The 10,143-nt window shown below is 41.2% G+C and overlaps 1 pseudogene; it reads left to right on the top strand.

Annotated features, from left to right (window-relative positions):
* The first annotated feature begins 8,511 nt into the window (after positions 1 to 8,511).
* LOC112303182 (ras-related protein Rap-1b-like) lies at positions 8,512 to 9,117 on the top strand (annotated as a pseudogene).
* The last annotated feature ends 1,026 nt before the right edge of the window (positions 9,118 to 10,143 follow it).

Raw genomic sequence — 10,143 nt, 5'->3', positions numbered from 1 at the left:
CCCTCCCCTGCCCCCAAGAACTTGGGTCATTCGGTTCACCCCTCTAATCTAATCTTGTTGTGAAGATCAACTAATATAACACATATATAATGCCTGTTGCAGCGTAAATGCCCAACACCTGCACCCATCAGGATTTGACCAGGGCTGGCAGAGATCACGGGCAGGTTTGACTGCGTGGGCATGGGCCAAAGATGTCATTCGTGGTTGCCAGGAAGGGAGATCACAAGAGATTGCAACTGCATGGGCATGGCCTGATGCTGTCACCTAGAGGCAAAGTTTCTTCTTTTTCTAGGGACAGCCTCAGTCTGTTCAAACCCTGCTGAGGAGTGTTGCTGAGCTCACTCAGGGTCATCTCCCTCACGTAAAGGCAGCTGGTCGGGGACTTTCACTGCACCTGCAAAACCTCTCAGCAGCACCTGCCTTAATGTTTGATTGAAGAACTGAGGACTGTCACCTGGTCCAGGTGACACATTAAAAGCCATCACCCATTGTTAGCTATTACGAGCTGTATTAGTTTCCTGTGGCTGCTGTGACAAATTACCACCAACTTGGTGGCTGGAGACAACGGAGATTTGTTCTTTCACAGTTCTGGAGGCCAGACACCTGAAACCAGACTCGCTGGGCTGAAGCCAAGGTGTGGGGAGGACCAGGCTCCTCCAGAGGCTCTGAGGGAGACTCTCTTCCAGCTTTTGGTGACTGCCGTCATGCCTTGGTTTGTGGCCGCATCGCTCCAGTCTCAGCCTTTGTGGTCACAGTTGCTTTCTCCAGCTGAGGGTGCATCACATCTCCTTCTGCTTCTCTCTTAGAAGAACACGGGGACGACATTTAGGGCCCACCCAAATAATACGGGACAACCTCCCCATCTTAAGATCCCTAACTCAATCACATCTGCAAGGACTGTTTTCCATGTAAGGGAACATTTAGGTTCTGAGGATTAGGACCTGCTCTCTTTGGAGACAATTATTTTGTCCACTACACCATCTTTCCATGTATTTTTAGAGGCCTTGCTTTATGCCAGGACTTGCCAAATGGTGGGGAATACTAAAATGGAATAGGTGCGGTCTGTATGGAAGAAACAGGACCTAACATAGAGTATAGCTATATGTTATCTATATAATATAGTGGAATTGGCTCCTGTGATTCTGGAGGCTGAGAAGTCCAACAATCTGCCCTCTGCCAGCAGAGTCCCAGGAAAGCCAGGGTTGTTCCATTCCAAGCCTGAAGGCCCAAGGGGCAGAGGAACTGATGGTATGAGTCCTGGTCCAAGTGTGAGGGCAGGAGAATGTGCCAGCTCAGGCAGTCAGGCAGAGAGAATGAATTCTCCCTGCCTCCATGTCGTTCCATTCATACCCTCCACGGATTGGATAATACCCGCCCACATTTGGAGGGCAATCTTTCTGAGACACTAATTTAAATGCTAATCTCATTCAGGTACACCCTCTCAGACACACCCAGAAACAGTGTTTAGCCAAATATCTCTGGGTACCCCATGGCCCAGTCCAGTGGACACATACAGTTAACCATCAGATCGTCCCTGCCTTAAAGGAGCCAACTGGTAATAAAGGCGGAGTCTGCAGGCACATGAGAAGTCCTAATACAAAGAGAGGGCCAGAGTGCCTCAGAATGGTTATCTGTAATGTGTTTCAGGATTTTAGAGGAGGAACCAGGTCACTCTAGATTGTGGAAATCTGGCAAGGCTTCCTAGAGGAGGGAGTTTTGAATGGGACCTTAAAGGATGAGATTGTCAGGGTAGTCAATCTCAAATGCAAGCATGCATCAGAGTCACCTGGGAAACTTGTTAAAACACAGAGTGGCGGGGCCTCATGTCTCAAGTTTCATATTCTGAACCAGGGCCTGGGAACATGCATTTTTAGCAAGTTCCCAGGTGATGCTAACGCTGGGGACCATGCTTTGAGAACCACTGTTCTAGACATATAAAGACAATGGTGGTAGGGGAGGATCCTCTCTTCTCTCTTAGATTATGTCACAATTCAGATGTCTTTTTCTGAGACACAGTCCTCCTTTATGATCTAAGAATATTTGTCATTGTTACCTGTCTACATGTTTTTCTTCATATTACTTATCTCACTCTCCCAGGGGTGGCTATCTACCTCTCCTGCCAGAATGTAAGTGCCATGAGGGTAGAAGCTGTCTCTCTTGTTCACAGCACTTAGAAGAGTGCTTAACACGTAGTAGGTGCTCATTAAATAAATGTTTATGCAGTGAAAGAATGAGTGATCTCCCAGGTCCTACGTAGTTGGAAGTTCTTCAACTCCTCTTTGTTCCTGCAGCACTAAACTAGTTACTTCATCCTGAGAACAATTATTTAAATAGAATTAAATGGGTCAAGTTGGCTATTGAGAGGCATTTCTCATTTTTATAAGATGTTCCAGTCAACACTGCCTATGTGGAACTGAACCCAAACTGGAATTTTCTCAAGTAGTGGGAAAATATCCATAAAATAATTAAGATGGTTTAAATTCATTTAATTCTTAATATTTCCATTTTTAATAAATATTTAATACATTGCTCTTCTGGGAGGCAAAGAGCCAAGAAATTTCAGCAGTAATATGTGTATAAAATTTCTTTTTTCCCTGAAGCAGCACATTTTGAAAGATATCTCAACAGGTTATGACAGGTAGAACAGGAAAATATTATTTTAATTTTCCTGGGTCAATTATTAGAATTACTGAAATGTGTACATACTTAAATTGCACTTTATCAGTGTGATCCATTCGTGGAGGAAGGGAGGTGAGAGAGAACCGGACTGGTTTATTATAATTAAGTTCCTGCCGAAAACGCCCAAGCACATCAAACGCATTGGACACACCTGTTTATGGCAACCAGCTACAGCTGTGAAAAGGTGGAATTTAGCCTGTCTAAACATGGCTTGCTGCTTTATAGCAGGCGGTGAAATCTAAAGAAAATTTTAGGCAAAGGACATCTCATGGGCTATTTTCCTAAATTTTCCCTTCATGATCAGATGTCACATGATAAATAGTAGTGGAAACTTTGAGTGTGTAGAAAGACATTTTGAATAATTAGAAATTCATTTTAGGGTCTGATTACACTACAGGGCTCTACCTTGGTTCCTGTCCCTCTAAGCAGGACGAGAGAGGTAGACGGGTCAGGCAGGAGGAAGCATGGCCTAAGTGGAATGGTACAGCAGGTCACCCACTCGTCCTGGTTTGCCTGGGACTTCCCAGTTTTAACACCAACAGTTGTGAATCCTGCAAAAGCCCTCTATTCTAGGCAAACCCAGGTGACTGGTCACCTGGGAACAGGTTGGATCCCTTATTAGGTAGTGACACCTTATTACTAGAGCCAGGAAATAGATGGAATGGCCACCTTCCTGCATTAATAAAGAACTGATTCCTGCACAGGGTGGTCAGTCTCTCTTACAGAGGTCCCCTGGCTGTAGTCTTCTCATTCTGTAAACAGATAAACCTAGCCTAAAGAAGCTAAATGACTAAGTATGTTCATATAAAATAGCGTTACTTGCACAATTTCCTATTTTAACTTAAAAGCAAAGATGGACAAACTTAGGACTTCTTAACAGTTGATCATCTTTGTTTTTTGAGATCACTCTTTGATGAGTAAGTCATTCATTTACCAAAGGTGTATAGTTCATTGTTTTTTAAATCTCTTAACCTTATAGCAAGACTTTTTTCCTTTTGTTGGTAAGATTATTTGGTGTGTGTGCATGCACATATGTGAGAGAAGAATATGTGTGATAGTATAGCATTTTTTAACAATTCATCATTTATCAGCTCTACTATTGATAATTCTCATTTGAAGCAAATGCTGAACACCTTTTGCTCTGCAGGACAGTTAAGCGGTCCCTGCTTTGTCGATTCTTCCTAGGGGTCATGGGTGGTGATAGCTGATGAGTGACAGAAGTGGGAGGGTGGAGTTGGGTCAGTGGAAGGCAGTGCCACCGGGGTGGAGTGTGAGGTTATCTATTATCCCTACCAGCCCAGCTAATGGCAAATAAGCAACTGGATTTTTAAATTAGATCTTGCATCTGCTCTAAAAGGAATGAAACCGTTCTTGGACAGTCATTGTGGGTGAAGGGATAATAAATTGCCTACTCAATATTAACTCTTCCTTTATTCTTTGCTTACAGATTCCTGGTTTTGTTTAAGGCAGCAATATGAGTAGTTCACAACACTCCATTTCACAGTTCCTCTTGCAGGTTAGGTGGCCGTGTAGTAAGGTTTTGACCAACGTGGTAGAGGCAGAGGAGCCTTTTGCATTTTCTCTTACTCCTTCTTCCTATTGAAAAGAGGTTGTAATGTCTGAAGATGCAGCAGCCATACTGTAATCATGAGGCAACAGATATGATGTAAAGACCAAGGAAGTATCACATCAGCCTGGCATTGTTAAGCAGTGAACTAACACCTATGAGATGACTTGGTTAAGCTTGTTAGTAGTTCCAGTGGAAGGGTTTTTTGTTTCCTGCAAGTAATTGCTTTCTAACTGACTCAGGATAGCATGATATAGTGGAGAGAGTGCTATAGTACGAAGCCAGAAAACTATATTCTAAGCTTTTTTATTTTTTATTTTTGGCTGTTTTCCTCTTAGAAACTTATTTTAAGATATTCCCTTTAAATCAAGTCCCCAGTTGCCACCTCTCATTATGTGGCACACAGTAGGACCTCTATAAAGGGGGTTAAACTTGCAAAATAGTATAAAGGGTACCTTACCATCCTAATGCGGATGGGTGAGCTAGATGATCTTTGAGGTTCGTTTTAGGTTTAAGAGGTTAATTCAATGCCAAGTTATTTCTGGACGAGAATTGTCTGTTTCAAAGAAAATTGGTAGTGGTGGTGGTAGGGATGGGTATGTGTGTGTGATATTTAGAATTAAATGATAAAATAAGTTTTATTTTAAAGATGTGTATGAAAGCCTATGACAAAATATCAATAATGATTTTTGGGGGTTAAACTAGAGCCGATTGTCCTGCTGCTCCTCACTGTGTTTTTCTTGCACAGATGCTTGTCTTCTCTGTGTTGGGTTCAGCTCTGTCAGTTCTTACAGACTGTGCTCCTCTCCCCAAGACCTGTGTTAAAATTGACTACTGTTGATGAATTGCCTTGAGTTTCCTGGAGATCTAGGATTATTGTTAGCTAAGAAACAAGGGGTCACGGTGTGTGACAAAGACAGACAAATCTATAACACAATCTGTTCAATTTTTGTACCCCTTAATCCACACCTGTCGATGGTCCCCAGTTCCTTGATCTGCACGCCCTGTGGTGCCGAGGAGCTGAAATGCAGTGAACTGGAATGACTGTGCGTTGTGTCTGTGCAACGTCATGGCTGTTGCCTAGACACGGAAGCGGGCAGGGCTCTGTGACTTCTTAGAGGTCATAAAACCCATCCACCCCAGGGACTTCCTGATGTCTTCCAGGACTCCGGACCTCTCTCTGTTCAGTGTAATTAATTCTCAAGAGGGAAAGCCTCCTCCTCAATATTGATGGCGTTGAGGAACGCAGGCTGCCACTCAGGATAATTATCAGTGGGTTGCCAATAACTGAGTGAAGCTTTGAAGATTATTTGTCATTGTAGTTGCTTTGCAAGAGAAGAAAAAGCAAACTGATTGTTAGAGTTCCTCAGGCTGAGAGACAAAATGTCAGGGATGATTTCAGCCCTTACCCCTAGCAAGTCTGCTCATAGACTGTGCTCCCTCTCCCTCCTCCTTCCCCACTGCCTCCCCCTCCACTTCCTCTCATGCCCGCTTATGTTTATGATGGGGCAACTGGCTACCTCCTTCTTGTGCTCCCCTTCCCTGAGGGCCTGCTACAGAAGCTTATTTACTTCTACTTCTTTAGAGTTCCAGGTGGAACTTCCTTCGCCATCAGTAGGTGACGTTAAGGGCGTGGGGTTGGCTAGGACAGTTACTTTAGAGGCACTGTTGGACCTGTCGTCAGAGCCATTAGGAGACAACTTTGAATTCGGGTCCTTGGAGTCCATTCGTACTTCGTTCTCCAATGATGCATCTTTGTTTAAATGAGTAAGTGTCTTGTCCAGTGAACGCATTTTAAAACTAAGCCATTAGTGAGTTATGATGAGAGTGTTAGAGCACCAAGCTTTGTCGAACTTTTTCTTTATTTTTAATGTTTTCCTTATATTTTATTAAGCATATTTTAAGAATGTTGGATGTCAACCTCTGAGAATCAAGTATGTTATATTGTCCTGGAAGGCAATATTGACTAGAAGTTAAAAGCAGAAACTTAAAAAATTACATATGCCTGACTTGAGTGTCTGGTTCTGTCTCTTCCTAGTGGTCTTATTTAGGGTAAGACATACAACCTGTCTGGGCCATAATTTTAAAATTACAAAAATACTTCCTATCTGCTGGAATAGTTGCTAAGAGTAGATTAAAAATGAGATAATGTGGAAATGGCATTAACACAGGCCTTAACATAGAGTAAGAACTTAATAAATAGGAAGGGGGTCCCTCCAAAAACCTGAAATTATCTTCTGGAGGGCGGGCCCCTTGTAGTACAGGCTTTCCCCTTTCCCTGCTAGGTGAGTGTTCTAGGAACCCATCTGTATCAGCGTACCAGCTGGTGTTATTGTGAGAGGCTGTGTTCAGCTTTAGTGAATTTTTTTTGGAAGACTCTTTCAACATATTTACCCATTTCATGATGGGTGATTCACTCCTGCCCACACCACACTGAATGTTCAGCAGGTTTTGACCATAAATGGCATGACCCCCATGCCCCATTCTCCCTATTCACTGATCTCACCCTGAGCAACTATTTTTTGTTTCCCCTGATGAAAAAGGCCTCAAAGGGAAGCATTTTGCTGATGTGGAAGAGGTGAGACAAAAAATGGCAGAAGCACTGAAAGGCACCAAAATTGACGAGTTCAAAGGCTGTTTTGAGAAGTGGAAAAAATGTCTCGATAGGTACAGGGTGTCCAAACTTTTGGCATCTCTGGGCCACACTGGTAGAAGAGGTGTCTTGGGCCACACATTCAATACACAAACACTAACAAAAACAAAAAAAATCTCATAATGGCTTAAGTAAATTTATGATTTCGTGTTGGGCCACTTTCATAACCATCCTGGGCTTCAGGTTGGACACTCCTGGACTGTACTGCATCCAGTGGAGAGAACTTTGAAGGTGACAGAAGTTGAAACATGTAAGAATAAATACACAATTGTTTATAAATAAACTCGGGGTTTTTGGTCCCCCTCAGAATGGGTATGTTTGAATCTAGGAATAAATTCAGTCTGAGGTACATACTCATACACCCACGTAGCCTCATTAGCATTGTACAGTGATAATATATATTTTTTGTAATCTATAAGTATGTTTTTTATTAAAGTATAATTAACATGCAACATTATATTAGTTCCATGTGTTCATCATGATATAAATAATTGTATATATTGTAAACTGATTATCACAATAAGTTTAGTTAACAAAAGCATGTTTATATGTATATTTATGTAAGTGCAGATACGTGTATAGGAACATTATTTCTAATTGGCATCTGGTTGTAAGTTGCCATGTGGTATAAATTTTCACTTTAAATTGTTCCACTCAATCATTTTTATTTTCTGCAGTCCATCATTCACAACAAACTGCTTTCACTTTTTTCAAAGCAGAAATATGCTACATGCCAAAACCTTCATTAATTCTACAGCCTCTACAAAATAAGCCCTAACTTCATAGCTTGGCATGTTTCCAGTTTGGTCCCCAGTCAGAATTCTATCTGACCTGATCCCCTTTCATTTAGTTTTCCCTGCTAATTTTATGCCATGATTTAGCCTCAGTTAATTCTCAAACATCTTACTCTTCTCTATGTTCAAGCCTTTGCATGAACTGTTTCTTCCATCCGAAATACCCTCTACCCCTTTCTTATGGGAATCAGAAATCCCTAATCCTGCTTGAGATCCAGCCAAAATCTCACTCCTGTTTCCACTACTGTCATCTCCAGGGGTTCTTATTCTGTACCTTTATTATAGTTCCTCTTTCACTGAATTGTAATTATTTGTTACTGGGGTTTCTCCTCCACTATGTTTAACTCATGTGCCTCTGCAATGCCTCACACAGAGGCAGAAACAGAGTGTAGGATTGCAGGACATGTTTTTGCGGAATGTTGGAATGAGTGTGTGTAAGCGTAACACATAATGTTTACATTAAAACCAAATCAGCAACTAATAATTTATTCAGCCTTTAACAGATAGTAAATATATGTAATTCAGTTTTACCTTATTATTAAAAAAATACTTTAACATTTACTTGAAAAAGTAACTTGTAGACTTGAGCAGTGCTCTCAATTGAACTTTATGCAATGACGGAATCATTCACGCTTTCTAATACGTAGCCATTACACATCGGTCTATTGAGCACTTGAAGCAGCTAGCGGCTAGAGCGGTCAAGAAAGTGAATTTTAGAGTCAGGAGTGTAAAGCAGCCAGAGTGGCGGCAATGCAGGACTGCCTTGGTGTCCAGAGAAGCGACCAGGAGGGAGTGCGAGGCGCAGGGTGATGCTGGCTATGGGAACCCGAGACAGTGTGAGAGGTACTAGCTTTTGGCAAGTTTGCAACGTGCATGAGTATAAGCTAGTTGTTCTTAGCTCAGGAGGTGTTGGAAAATCTGCACTGACTATACTGCTTGTCCAATGAGTTTTTGTTGGAAAATATGGTTCTATGATAGAAGATGGTTATAGTAAGCAAGTTGAAGTAGATGCACAACTGTGTATGCTTGAAATCTTGGATACTGCAGGAACGGAACAGTTTACAGCAACGAGGGATTTGTACGTGAAAAATGGACAAGACTTTGCATTAGTTTATTCCATGAAAGCACAGCCCACATTTAATGATTTACAAGATCTGAGAGAACAGATTCTTTGAGTTAAAGACGTTGATAATGTTCCAGTGATTCTGGTTGGTAATAAGCGTGACTTGGAAGATGAAAGAATTGCAGGAAAGGCACAAGGTCAAAATCGAGCAAGACAACGGAACAACTGTGCATTCTTAGAATCTGCTGCAACATCAAAAATAAATGTTAATGAGATCTCTTATGACCTAGTGTGGCAAATTAACAGAGAAACTCCAGTGCCTGCGAAGGCCTGCAGAAAGTCATCAAATCAGCTCTTTTAATATACTAAATGCGTTGTTGCTCTGAGCCAGGTCTGAAGAACTGTTGCCCAATTCAACAGTGCCAGCATTCCAACCTTGTTAAGCCTACTGACATCTTACGTGGACTTTCTGTGGTGGTACCCTTTAGGAGGTGGATGAAAGCTACTGCATCGGTTTGCACGTTCTAATCACTTCCCAATATCACAAGAGAGATTTTTACTTACACAGTAGTCCTAGAGTATGCAGCTGGTAAAACTAGAGGCTACGATCGATACAGGTTTGGTATTGTTGCTTGTTAGTGATTCTTTCACATGTGTAACAGTTGGTTGAAATGTTAAATGGTAGATGAGTACTGTGGGTGTGAATGTGGGAAGTAATTTTAACCATGGTAATTGGTCACAAGGCCTAAGTTGCAGTAATGATTGCTGTTTTGTTTTATTTAACAATGACTTATTGCTTTGTATGCATTAATGTTTGGGTGTAAAGATTGTGTGTCTACCCAACAGGGAGCCACAGTATTTAAATTGACCAACCTAATGTTACAACTACTTAGAAGTGGCTAAATGTAAGCTAAAAGCCTTAATTGAAGTGGTGCTATTTTGTATAATTTAGCATCAGTAGTTCAATAAATTTGGATTGCCATGCAAGGGCTGGCATTATTAAAAAAAAGAAATAAAATTTTTAATCTGATTTAATTTTAATTAATTTAAACTTAAATTCTAATAACCGTACGTGGCTAGTCCCTGCCATATTGGACAGTGAAAGTCTATACTACTTAGTAAAAAGTTCTCAGAGTTCACATACAGGTTCAAGGTGTCTTTCGTTCTTCTTAGGAGTCCTAGATTCAGGAAGTAATCTATTGATATAATCAATGCGAGATACCTGAAACACAAAAGAAAATCTGCCTGAGTTTACCAATTAATCATTTTTGTTTATATGAAATCTTAACTCACTTGTAGAAATTAATCTATTATGCTTAGCTTCATTAACTATGACATAGTAGGGACCAAATCAGGGAAGCAGTATCTGTGTTCAGTTAACTAGATT

Source organism: Desmodus rotundus, chromosome 5, assembly GCF_022682495.2.
Source record: "Desmodus rotundus isolate HL8 chromosome 5, HLdesRot8A.1, whole genome shotgun sequence".
NCBI classification, from domain to species: Eukaryota; Metazoa; Chordata; class Mammalia; order Chiroptera; family Phyllostomidae; genus Desmodus; species Desmodus rotundus.
Note: the sequence above shows the minus strand (reverse complement) of the source record. Positions and strands in the feature narration are given on the sequence as shown.